Raw genomic sequence first — 13644 nt, 5'->3', positions numbered from 1 at the left:
GTGTTAATTATTATCACAAAGTGAGGAAACCACAGAATTGTTGGACCAAATACACGTTTCATGTGGAGAAAGTAGTACAAACAAACCAAAAACATACATCATTTTTCATGGAGTACAGAGAAGATGCATCTATTTATCCAACAAGCTTTAGGGATCCTCCTCCTGTACAAACTATCTAACCTAGTACAGTACAACTTGCATCCCAAGGCTGTTACAGTCTTCCATATGCTTGTAATTTATTAACTATACAGCTATGAGATTACAACTGGAATAATTCTGAGTGTCATTAAGAGGGAACTTCTTCTATCAAATCTACACATACTGTACTATGATACCCAGACCAGAGAATCAGCCTTCTCCCACGCATCCATATTTGCAGTTCTTTAAGATGAGATTTAAACAACTTCAGAAATGCAATTATTCTTCTTGGGTCTAGGGCATGGAATATATAGAAGGTGTGCACTCATACTATATATGGATAAGGCATGCATATGGTGAAAAAATGTACTTCTCACTGCAATATAGCATCAGACGAAGTGATGCATGTAGTTCAGAAGTTATCCCAGAGAATGACAACCAGCAGGTATTTCACACTAGGGTGGCAGAAAGGCCAGAGCAAGTAGTTTTTGGATATTCTGTGTAGAAGGTATCCTTTCTCCTCTCTTTATTAACAAGATGACTTGTTACCTAGAGCTGAATAAAAAATAAAATATCCCAGTATTTATATAATACAGGAACATCATCTAGCCGTGCCACAAAGATTTTGTTATTTATGAACCAATCTCGAAATAAAGTTAGTTAAAATGTTAAGAAAAAAATAGAGCCTATGCAGTACACTGACCTGTACTCTCAGAATTAAGAAGGACAGATCCTTTCCTGGTATGCACTCTTCACTCATCAATTTTTAGACCACCTCCTTGTTATAGACAGATATAGTATACGACAGATAAGCTAAGCTGACATGCTTAGGTTATGTCTCTATTGCCACATTTACCTGAATCATAGCAACACTGACAGACCTTCTTTTTAGGCTGATAAACATCAACTTTGTATAGGTTTGCACAATGGCTGAACATTGGTTTCAGCAGACAAAATCTAGGTTGAGAGAAGGCAGGAGAAAATCTCTAAGCACAGTACAAAGGTGATAGAACAAATTTCACCGATTGAAACTTCAAGTCAACCTTACTGAACCCCTGGAAATTCCTAACAACAGAATCCCAGAACTCGTGTACTAAATTCAGTTAAATTGCTTTAGGTCAAGTAACTTTTAACTTAGGTCATTCACCATCAGCAATTTGAACTAACTTATTGGGCTTGACTTAAACTGGGTTTAACACAATCGACTTCTTCAACTGACCCATAACAATTTTATTCCTGTATTTTCTAACTGAGGTACGAATTAATTTTTTAAAATGTCTCTTACTTAGAAATCTGCAAGCAAAGCCAGTCCTGCACAAACCACACCTTTACTTGAATTTACTGCCACCATTTTAGAAAGTTTATTTAAAAGAATATAACCCAAAAATGTGCTTTTTTATGAAACGCATTTTTCAAGTCCATTTTGCCAGAGAAAATATTCATTTTCCAGAATGGCATATTTCATTTGCTACCAAAGAGGACTGACAGTAACATAAAGCGGGTGGCTCCTTTAGAAGAAAGAGAAACAATTTGACATGGTAGGTCTGGTATCCTTCTGCAATATCAAATGAAGCCCTACATTTTCAAAATGATGCATGGGAACTTAACCACGTGGTGCCCATTAAAGTCCACGCCAGCTCTCATGGTTTATGAGGTCACCAGAAGTCCTTGATGGAATTACACCCCCGTCCTGCACAGCGGATTCTCTTGTATCACAGATTCTGAATCAAAGCCTATAAGGTTAACAAAAATGTCTGAAGTCAGTTTGCCCAGGTTTGGATCACGTATTTCTACTGGAAAGAGAGAAACAAGAGAGAAATAAATTACTGAACAATTGTTAGTGTAACAGCATGGCATGGATCTTATGTTGATACATATTCCTGTGTGATAAGGGGGAAATAATGTCTTCCTGTGGTCGTGCTCAAGGCATCTGAATGAAAAGAGAAACACTGGGGAATATCCCTATGAAAAACAAAAGGACATCCTGTGAGAGCGCAATTACAAAGTAATTCTTTGAGCATTACTAACAGCTATCAGACAACATACAAAACACAGTATACTTGAAGAATAAATATTCTGGGCTCTTTGTGCATCATGTGCATTTTTAGAATTTGCTGTTCTGGTGCACATATGTCAGTTTTGTATTTACTGGACTGAATCTTTTAAAATCTATCAGAATAGTAACATTCAATGTCCAAAAGTGAAACCTGGCACTCAATTTGCACAAAGACTTTGCACATTGTTGTGTTTTAAAACACTCAGTAGTTAATAAAAGACTGTGGTCTATTGGTATATTGGTTTTCATATTCTCTCCACTGGAACATGATCTTGCTTTAGCAATAAACTGATATGTTGATTGAATACTTTCCAATTCTCTAGGTTTCTAGGAGTGTTCCCGGGGTTGTATCATGTAGCAGCACAGTGACTGTGTTAGAAGAATCCTTCTTGGAAAACGAAAAGCCATGGTATTACTAGGGTCTCCTGAATCTGTTAATGTAGGGTAAAATAATTTTATTCAAAAAGTAGGTGTTTGTCAAGTCACATAATGATACTCACTATAAAAATATGGACCAGCAAGTTTCTAGGAATTTGTATGCTTATCAAACATAGTCTGGATTCCATCAGATTACAAAGTGTCCTAAGGTAGTTTACATTAGGGAGCAATTTGTATGCATTAATACATGCATACCTTGGGAAAAAAAAAAAAAAAAAAAAAGGGTTTCGAAAGAAGACATGCTTATTGAGATTTGCACAGAGCAAAGAGATAATGTCACTGAGACAAGCAGTAAATTAGGAAGTATGACAGCAATGCAATAAGGATTATCACCAGGTGTTTCCATGGGTGCATGGTGTCTGTGGTTTACTGAGGCTTCTGTTACCGGGGCTATGAATGGGGTACCCTGGCCAGCCAAAAACTTAAACAGTGCAGCACTTATTTTACAGCAATCAACAAGATCATGCAGGGAGAGAAAAAAAGCTGACACTGCATATGGCACCTCTCTGAACTAGGGAATACAGATGATACAAATACAGCTCTACTGCTTCTGGATCCAGGTGACTTCCCACTTACTGCCCCGTCTGTCTGCTAGCTGCAGAGGTCACCCACCGGATAAGTGTGAATTAACCATAAAGGGAATGCAGCGCTGTATCAAATGAATTTCTGTAGCAGCTGTGGAGGCTGTGGCAAAATTTCAGAGGTTTTGAAGGGCCGATCTCAGTGGTACAATGGCTTTTGATTTTCCAAGAATCGCCAATTCCAGTGTTACCATGGCTTTTCATTTTCCAAGAAACATTCTTTTAACACACTCTGGAGTATATTTTCTTCCGCCTTTTGTTTTAGTTTATGTTGTTACTGATCTTTGAAAAGAAAGAAAAGTCAGGCAAGTTCAGAGTGGGGCAACTTCTTCATTACAGAGGACTGAATCAGCCAGTAAAGGACAAAGTTTACAGCAGAAATGCTGTGAAAGCAGCACTGTGCATGTACGTTCACATGCAGACCTTGTGATATAGCCTGTAATATTTTACTTTTTGCAGCCAGGGTGCCTTTCTTGCCTTTGCTTAAATGAGCAGTCAGTATGCAAACAGCTAGCCTGGGCTATTCCCCCCATCCCCTCATCTCTTCACCCCTCTGAACACCAAGCTTCAGCCAAATTTTACTGATAAAGCCAACACTAAGCAGAAGGAAAAATATGCATTCTTCATGCTGTACAGCTGAGCAGGGCTAATAAAAAGTCACAGGCAAGAACTTTAAAAGGGGGAAAGGAAAGGGCTGGTGCTGTGGGTGGAACTGGAAAGGGAAGGAGTCTGGAATGGTAGGCTGTGGACGGGGGACATGTCAGTCCCTGAGCTGGAGCCATTGCCAGTCCCTCTACACAGTTTGAGCAGCATCACCTCAAAAGTGCATTGTTATTTCTGTAAAATTTTTACTTCCATCTGAGGGAATTTTGGGTGAGCTGAGATCAAAGGCATTTGAATTAGTTTTATGTACAACTTAACTCAGGTAGGTATTTGACATGGATAAATACTTTGCCGGCAGCAAAGAAATATTAATTAACAATTTACAATCTCTCACCTTACACCTATACTTCAATACCCTATTTCTGAAAAAGTATTCACAACCCTGATAGGAAGGCTGCAGAATTACACAGCCTAAGATTTTAATTAGCTTTTGGGAATTAATATATTAAAATACATATTATAGAATTACCTGGATTTTAAGGGTCATTAAAAGTCATCTAGTCCCAAGCCTCCTGCCATGGGCTGGGACACATTCCACTAAACCAGGTGTCTCATAGCTCCATCCAACCTGGCCTTGAACGCCTTCAGAGATGGGACATCTCCAACATCTCCAACCCATTCCAGGGCCTCACCACTCTCACCTCTTTCCTAGTATCTAATCTAAACCTACTCCCTTTCAGTTTAAAGGTTTCCTGCCTTGTCCTGTCACTACACGCTCTTGGAAGAAGTCCCTCTCCATCTTTCTTATAGGCTCTCTGCATGGAAGGCTATAATTGATCATTCCAAAGCCGGCTCTTCTCCAGGCTGAGCAGCTCCCTCCAATTCTCTTGGCCTTTCCTCACAGGAGAGGTGCCTCTGATCGACTCGGCGGCCTTGCTCCGGATTCGCTCCAACAGGTCAATGTCCATCTTGTGCTAGGGACACCAGAGCTGGTGCTGAGAGATTGCAAATTCCTAATTAATAACTCTGTGCTGCTGGAGCTGCCAATCAAACTAAACCTGCGAGCTCCCATGCCCTTGTCCTCTACAGGGGCCTTGTCAGCGACGTCCGGGCTCTGACCACGGCGCGCTCTCCTCTACCGAGCTCCTCTTTTCCTTCCCGTCACCGACAACGGGCTGGGGCGGTACAGCCCCTCGGCGCGTCCACAGCCCAGAGGCGAGAAGCGGCACTCCGGGGTTCCGTTCCCGAGGCAGCCGGGCCCGTTCCCTGCCGCTGGAAGCGCACCCGGGCCGGGCCGGGCCGGCGAGGCGGGCGCGGCGCGGCGCGCGCAAAGCCGCACGGCTCGCGACGCCTCCCGTCGCAGCCACCAGGGGGCGCACGAGCGCGGGCCGCCCGCGCGCCGCGCCGGGATGGCGGGAGGGGGAAATGCGGGATGCGTTGGCGAACGTCAGCGTGGGGAGCACATTGGCGGCCGTCGGCAGGGCAGCGATGGCGGGGTGAAGTCCTGCTCTCGGCCGGCAGAAACTCGGGCAAAGCCTGGGCGGAGCGCGTCCCGTTTGCATTGCTAATTAAAACGGCCCCATCTGTGCAAAGCCCTCAGGTCGCAAACGCAGCTAGGAATTCTAAAAGGGAAATGTCTTTGTAATTCACAAGTAAAGGAAAAATAGCCGTCAAAAGGCTTTCTTTTTTCTTGATGCCATCCTAAATCCATGTTTCTTTTCAAAATGTTATATACCCTTTTCTTATTTGGCGTGTTTAATTTAATTACTTTTTTTTCCTTCAAATGATTGAGACATAATGATGGATAAAAACAGTAAACTTTGAGATTAGGACTATAAAATGGGAAAACCTGAATTAATTGTTCAGATAAAATGGAGAAGGAGGAGAAGAAGAAGGTGAAGAAGAAGAAAGAAGAAGAAGGTGAAGAAGAAGAAGAAGGTGAAGAAGAAGAAGAAGAAAAAGAAGAAGAAGAAGAAAAAGGAAGAAGAAGAAGGAAGAGGAGAAGGAGGAAGAGGAAACACTGTAATTCAGAAAGGTATTTAAGGAGGAAAAGTAATTAATTGGAGGAAAAGTAACTCATGCTTTCCTGTTAAGTTATAATATGAATGGTAGCATTTTGAACTCTTGGCCTAAAATAGTTATACTGAGCTTTGATCCATGGGACGTTAACAGACGGGAAGCAGAGGAGTGAATTGGGGTGAATTTAATAGTATCCAGAGATAGAATAATTAACTCTTACAGTGCCTAGCATCAGTTAGAGCCTGAAGGAAAAGGCTTTATAAAAATAAAACCAGAAAGGGAAAGGGACATTTCTATATATTTGAGAGAATAATATGGCATCCTTCCCTAATGTGAGTCATGAAATAAAGGCCAAGTTTGTCTTCTTTACCATCAACCAAAGAGGGCCACTGTTTGCAAACAGGATTAAACACTGTAGACCAGCAGTTACTGTCACCACTTGTTTTCTTGGGTTTTTGTTCTCTTCTTATATTTTCACAATCCATGCATGAGTACGTGGATTAATGGCCCTTCTCATGAGTCATAAGAGGTACAGATGCTCTCTTTTCAGCCTTAGTTATTAGCTAAATATCAAATTCTCTTTGGTTAACACAGAGATTGAATCTGTGTAAATTGGCTCAGCACTATTATGCTCCCTGATTTAGTTCTAAATTGTCCACATCAGTTCATCTGTATCATTAGTATGTATCAGTTCCCAATAGATCATGTTTTCAGGTAAAAACCTAAGCTTGGGCTATCTACAAATGCAAGCTGTTCAGTGGTATTAGGACTCCTCTAGGAAGGACTCCAAAAGTAGATTATTGATGAGGCTTGGAAAGGGTGAGCTGACCACAGCACAGATAGGCTCAAGTGTTGATTCAAACCTCTGCTCAGACACAGGGTGTCTGTTCTCATGTGTACCTTCCTGTTTAATTGCTATGTTAATCCCTGTTCCCACAAAGGACATTGAAGTGCCTGTAAAAAATGTGCAGGACATATTCCATAGCTAACAGGCTATAAACTGAGAGGTAAAATAAAATTATTCCATAAATACTGGAGAGATGCTCTTTACATCAAAAGAAACAGCACTTCATTTTTCAAAGGCTAAAACATCAGCACAGGTGACAATGTCTTTCAAAGTGTAGAGTAGATATTAACCCACTTCACTAGAACTGCAAAACCTCAGAAAGATGTACTTCACATGATTATGTATTATATACCAAAGGGAAAGGAAGGAAGGAAGAAAGAAATCTCCCTAGCCTTTCTGCAAATGCATACAATAGAACTCATTGAAAAGCCTCTCAGTATATTGCAGTACTGAACAGTAAATCAATGTAATCTGAATTTCTGCAGTAGCAGGAAACTTTCCAAATGATCGCTATAAATGGAGCACATGTTTTACGTATAGGTTACTATTTTTGGCAGTCCATCAAACCCCTTTGAAGTGTAGACAGTGGGGTTTCATCCAGCTAGCAGGACAAGAATAAAAGGTCCATATTCCTCCCTGTGCCAAGATCCACTCAGAGCAGGAGATGGGGAGCTGGTTATGGTCACACAGCCCTACAGCTGCTCCTGTGTCAACCTGAGCCACAGCAGAACTTAGATAAGCTCATGTTTTAGTCCCTGAGATGTACCCATTAAGAATCAAGAAGCTCTATTCTGCTTCTGTGAGTCTCTCAGTCACTCCTTGTGCCAGCACAGGGAGAAGAATTGGCACAGGAGCTGTTTATACCACCTTGCACTGGCTGCATGGTTCCTTACATTGGTAACATCCCCCAGGGGCCAGTTAAGGCAGTGCTCTGGAACACCTGCACAATACAAAGTGACGGAAACCAGCACAGAGAGTCTGGCCCGTGAGTCCTCAAAATGGAAAAAGGCAAATGAAAAAAAACCACACCAAGGCAAGGGAAACCAGACATCGCATGAGGATTAGAAAGCAAAGACCAGAATGAAAATTTGTAAAATGGAGTAAATCATTTCCTGACTACAACAGAGCTGAACTTCAAAAAAGATCCAGTAAGCTCACAGCCCTGCTGCTCAGGACAGACAGTATCTGAGTGTCCTTCCTCTCCTTGGGTTTCTCATCAAAGAAGATGTCAAGATTTATGCATCCCTTTCTGAATAGTTCTGTGAGTTTAAACTAGCCTCAGTCCATTACAGCCTCCACATAAAGCAGCAAGCAGTCAAGTGTTTTGCTGCATGTGGATAATGCACTATGGGACACGAGTGTCCAGTAGCCATGATTTTGTGGCTGTCCAATAGCCATGATTCTGTGGCTCTCCAAGTTGATTCCAATTACAGGGAGAAGCCAGTGTTGACAAAGAGAATTAAAAATGTCTATTTTGCCCACTAGGTTGTTGGTTTATTGGGTTTTTTTAAACTCTTCTTGTTTTCTTTTTTTTTTTTTTTTTTTTAACACATTACATTCATGGCGTATACATATATATATATATATATAGTACATTTTCGTTAGCCCATCATCAAAGCACACAAATACTAAAACCCCTCTTCTGTTCTGAGTGACATATTTCAGGAATAACTACTCAGAAATAACTGCTGTAGATGTGTCTGGCTGCTGAACATGAAAGTTTGGGTGCTGCTGACTGCCTGGCAGCTGGCCCAGCATTTAACCCTGCTGTTTTAAAATGTCGTAAAATAAGCACAATTTAATCTTTTGAAACCTTTTGGTCAGTGACTGTGATTTCCGCAAAAAATGACTTCAAAGGAAAGACAGGCACCTTTGTTGATGCCTTTTTAAGCAGTCATGAGTTCCAAATTATTTTAAGAAAGGGAAGCAGAAACCTCAAAGTGTGTAACACCTCCTCGGAATTAGATGCTGAAGCGATATGTAAACTGGGTTGTAAAAATCGATCCTTCACTAGTGATGTGGGTCAGAATGATATAATTAAAAGATAATGTCAATGGAAAAAGAATATCATCATAAACTAATGGGCTCCTCCTGACACATAAATACCACAGCAAAACCTCTATTTTAATGAAAAAATACCATTTAGAAGCCAAGATATTTGATTTTCAAAGCAGGATGTGTTGAAAATTTACTATTTCTGTGGCTATATTTCTGTTTTGCCAAATATCTGGCACAGAATTAACACTTCAACCTTGCAGTCTTCATGTAATACACTAGATTCCTCCATGCCTCAAAAGCACCATGTTTTACCTGTGCAAAAAGCAGCTGACTTCTTCAAATAGTGTTCCTTCTTGTTAGTGAGTTGCAATTTTAATGCAGACTGAAGGTTTTATTTCCAAACTTAGATGTGAAAAAAAAAAAAAAAATCCATATGTAATCATTTGACATTTATTCCATTCACCTTAAGGCATTGCTAGGCATGAGACTGTTTAGGTGGTTGTTTTTCACTGCAGTTAGAGTTAAAATTACCCTTTAAACACATAGAAGAGGGGAAAAAAAAGGTTATGAAGACACCTTGAATAATTAAACATACTTCCAGTCTACATTGTATTACCCTTTTTACCTTCACAAAAAAGCAAAAAAAGTACTCTTCTGTTCTTCCCAGGTTTGGAAGGGAAGAAATGCCTTTTGAAATTCCAGTATTAAAGCAGAATGATATGAAGAACATTTGATCTATCACTGTATGCCCGGATGCTTTGAAAATGCCTACCAGATGTGGCCCTCAAAAGTCTTAGGCGTCTTCTGCTTAGTTCCTGGCTTTAGACCAGTCCAAGGAAAGAATTGGCTGATGAGCTACTCAGACCAGGCTGATCTGGACAAAATCTGGATGACTATTGTCACCTACAAAACTTTAAAATCAAAAAGGGAAGTGCTTTGCAAGACTAGGCGCCTCCAGGATTAGGCAGCAGCCAAGCATGGGTTTCTGGAGAGTGCTTTTGGATGCTGTTCCACCTACATCCTGCCTTAGGTGCCTAAGTCCTTTACTAGAGCTAGCCAGAAAGGCTAGATTCCCATTGAAGTCTGGAGAAGGATTTACATTAACTTAAGTGGATTGGTTCAGGCCTTAAAATGAGAACCATGTGTACATCCTTATGAAGAATCTGGTCCTTTCTGTTTATTCATTGCGACTTCTTGCAATATTGAACCATTCATATGCACTAATCCACAAATAATACGTCAGAAGATGTTCTGGAGGATGAGAGTTGTGACTTTCATGCCCATAGTCCGTGCTGCTCTCAGTGGTTCTGGCCGTACGGCAGCTGCCCCGGCTAACGGGCCGCTCAAGCCAGATACACCATTCAGGTCATATATAAGCTCTAATTGTATTGCTCGTTTGGCTCGTCAATACTTTTCCATGGAGCTGAAGGAGGGGAGAGCATATGGAATAGAGAAGCAGGAAAATTAATGAATGAAGGAATATAACTTTCAGGGTTCTGGCAATGTTTTCACATCCATATTTTGCTCCACTCCCCTGAGGTCACAAAAAGCAAATGGCATGTTCATTTCCTTCCATCTGCGCTATTCTGAACAGCAAAAGGGAACTTATATCTAGACTTTCTTAATAAGCAGGGTGGGAGGAGAGCTGGGTAGTAATGAGCTACTGGCTAGAAATGCCTTGTAGATAATTTGATTCTCAGAATGATGTTCATTGTAGACACATTTTTCTTCTTTCTTTTCCTATTTTGCAATGCCGTGACACTTTAAATTAAAAATTTGAAAAAGCCCTAATTCTTCCCAAATCCTACTCATCACACACGAAGCAGCAGGAGCAGACCCATGTAGAGCTGGGCCAGCGCTGTCCGATTTTCCTTTAAAATGCACGCAATTCCTTGTAAACACTGGGACGAGGTGGCTGGCCAGGAAGCCCTGGTGGTGTTGGATGTGTGGCGATGGCCCCCCTTTCCCCGGAGAGAGGCTCAGCTCCAGCTGCAGCTGCTCCCCCCCGCCGCTGGCTCCGCAGGAGGGGGCAGCTGGCAGGGCCTCCCCGCCGCCCCAGCAGATCGCTCCCCCCGCCCTGGGCCGCAGAAACCAGAATTTAGTGACCTGGCGATGCAGCAAATAAATAAATGAATGGAGCTGGAGAGCTTTCTGGAAAGGCCTGCACGCCGTGCTTCCCAGAGCGAAGGGGAGGAAAAGCGCTTCTGTAGGCGTCTGGCTGGCTGGGTTCCTGTCAGAATAATGATTTCAATGTTACTGTGATTTCACCAAGTGGCACGCTGGGGCACCTAGGGCCTTGGTAGGCAATTTTTTACAGTTGTGAATGTAAATAAGGCATTTATTTAAATTAACCCTCTATTAAACAGAGAAAATATAAGGTGGGAGGAAGCATTGCTGCTTGAGTAACTGACAGCAGTGTGCTTATAAAGCACGGAGGAGGACAGGTTTTGCTCGTCACCTGGGAAGCACTGGCCAATATTTGCCTTTAAAAATGGGGTTCAAGGATAATAGTTCTGCCACCAACCTGGTTAGCAAGGCAGCTCTGCACCTTGGCTTCCAGTCTGTAAAATGGGCATAAGGATTATGCCCTTACATAAGCCCTAGAAAAGACACTTAAGGGATATGAATCACTGAACACACACTAGGAAGCAACCAGATTTCTGCTCCGTAACAATATTCACATTTCTGAGGTGAAAAAAGAGTATGGAGAAAACCCAACTTAAAATCATGAGCTAGTTCTCTAACTTAAAGTCTCCTCCTAAGCAGCATTGTGCTTAATTACATGCTAAAAGATTCCTTGTATGAGACTATTTACATGTTTTATGTTTCAGCTGGTTCGGTTTCCAAAAGGTCAAAGTAATTTCAAGCCAGAGGAGCAGGACACAATTTTACAAAGAGAATAAAAATAGACAGTTTTGATAAATGAAAAAGTCTTCTACATTTTTAACATCCAAAAATGGATCCAAACTCTTTTCTCTGGGAAAGTTTCATTTTCAACCAACTCACAGTTTTATAAAATCCATTTCATTAAAAGTTTTTCACCTAACCTGGTCCAGTAATACAGCTTTGTACCTGGGTATTTCCAGACTTCTGCTGGGCTCCTTTTGAGCTTGATGAGCTTCTGCGAGTTTCTTAATAGCTAGAAAACAACACTTTACTGCTATGGCAAAGCCTGAGTTTAAAATAAGCGCCGTTCCATTCCTGCCTTTGGTTAAGCTCCTTCTTTTTCTTTTTTTTTTCCTTTTTTTTTTTTTTTTTTTTTTTTTTAACATTTCCCTCTTATTTTCATGGTAAAAGGCATTTTCAATATTTTACAAGAAAATACCGAATGTCCTTATTAGCTTTAGGTCATAAATGCCACAAAACAGATTTGAAAACTGGAATAAACCCAACATAAATGCTAACTATTGGTGAGTATAAGGGCATACAAAACAGGGCAGTAAAGTCACTATACAATATCAGTAAAACCATTAAAAAAATCTGGAAAAGCATCAAGATGGCTGGCCTCTTTGTAGTTTCAGCACAGAAAAAAAAAAAAATTGAGCTTTATTTCTAAATATTTTCCCTAGTGGGAAATAACAGCTTGAAAATAATCCCAGATGTATTCATTTGTGCAACATTTTTCTGCTTGCAACATATAGGCATGGAAAAATTATTGAAGGTTTCAATTCTGGACTTGTATTTTAAAAATGTCAAGCTTTTGAAAAACAGCATCATTTTTCCTTAAAAGCTATTCATTTACCTGGAATGTTGGCCAGCAGGCGTACATTATGGACTTGGTTTAGCTAAGATTGAAAAATTGCCCAAAGGCAAAAGAGAAGTAGGCAATTTTTGTGGCTCAGATTATATACCAACACAAAATACAGCTGAGTTGGTTTTTGAATAGGCATATAAAAGAATTTTGCAAGTATGTGATCTTGAAAGAGATCAAAAGCTATCTGGGGTTTTTAAAAAACTCAACAATTGTTATTTTCATGTTGTCTTTTTTACAATCACAATCTGTATCCTGAGGTGCCAATAATCAGAAAGCTCTTATTAATGGCTACTGAAAACAATAAAAATAAAAGCAATCCAAGCCTATAAGTAATAATTTCCAAAGACGAGCAGATTAAGATATATTTCTGTTTGCTCTACAAAGCAAGTTGCTTGATAAAATATTCCCATTTTGGGTAGATATTAAAAAAAAACACATACACTCAAAACTTAAGGAAGTTGTCTTATTAAAGGAATCAAAAGTTTTCTTCTGTTCAATCTAGACTATCAACTTAAAAAGCTATTTTTCTGGACAATATTTAGAGCCTAGAATTTTCTGTGACTAGTTTTGGTGACATACATTAAGTGATGTTACCACTTATAGGTGGCTACACATAATTTTAATAGGCTAGACGTATTGGGAGGAGGGGGGTGTCTGTTCCCCTCAATGTGTATAAAATCACTTTTTTATGGAAGGGAGACTCTTTAATAAAAAGAAAGAAAAGTCAGTGAAAATTCAGGAAATAAAATTGTTCCTGAAGAGCCAAAGGTATGGGAAAAGATATGGGAAAAGGCAGAGTGGTCAAGCCAGAGCACACCAACTCTGTAGGGTTGAGGGCAGTGCCTGTGCTCTGGCAGGAGGAGCCAAGCTCCTGTTGAACCAGCGAGCTCCAAGAGCAGACAGACTGATGCTGTGCCAGCTCAACGCTCAGTGGAAGCTGAGCAAGTGAGCAAGGCTGGTCAGTGTGGACACAGCGCCCTATGACTGGAGCTCCCCTGGCTTGGACAGAATATCAGTGCACAGTGCTGATGTCCTGCAGAACTGTGCCAGTCTGCCTGGAGCCTGCCAGAGGGAGTCCAGGGCAGCACATGTACAGCTGTAAGGGAACATGGTGATCCCAGGGCCATGACTCTCTTCTGTTCCCACAGGAATCATTGCCAAAACTTCACTGTTTTTCTATTTGGAAAGAGTTGAGTCTTTAGAAGGTATC

Source organism: Hirundo rustica, chromosome 1, assembly GCF_015227805.2.
Source record: "Hirundo rustica isolate bHirRus1 chromosome 1, bHirRus1.pri.v3, whole genome shotgun sequence".
NCBI classification, from domain to species: domain Eukaryota; kingdom Metazoa; phylum Chordata; class Aves; order Passeriformes; family Hirundinidae; genus Hirundo; species Hirundo rustica.
Note: the sequence above shows the minus strand (reverse complement) of the source record.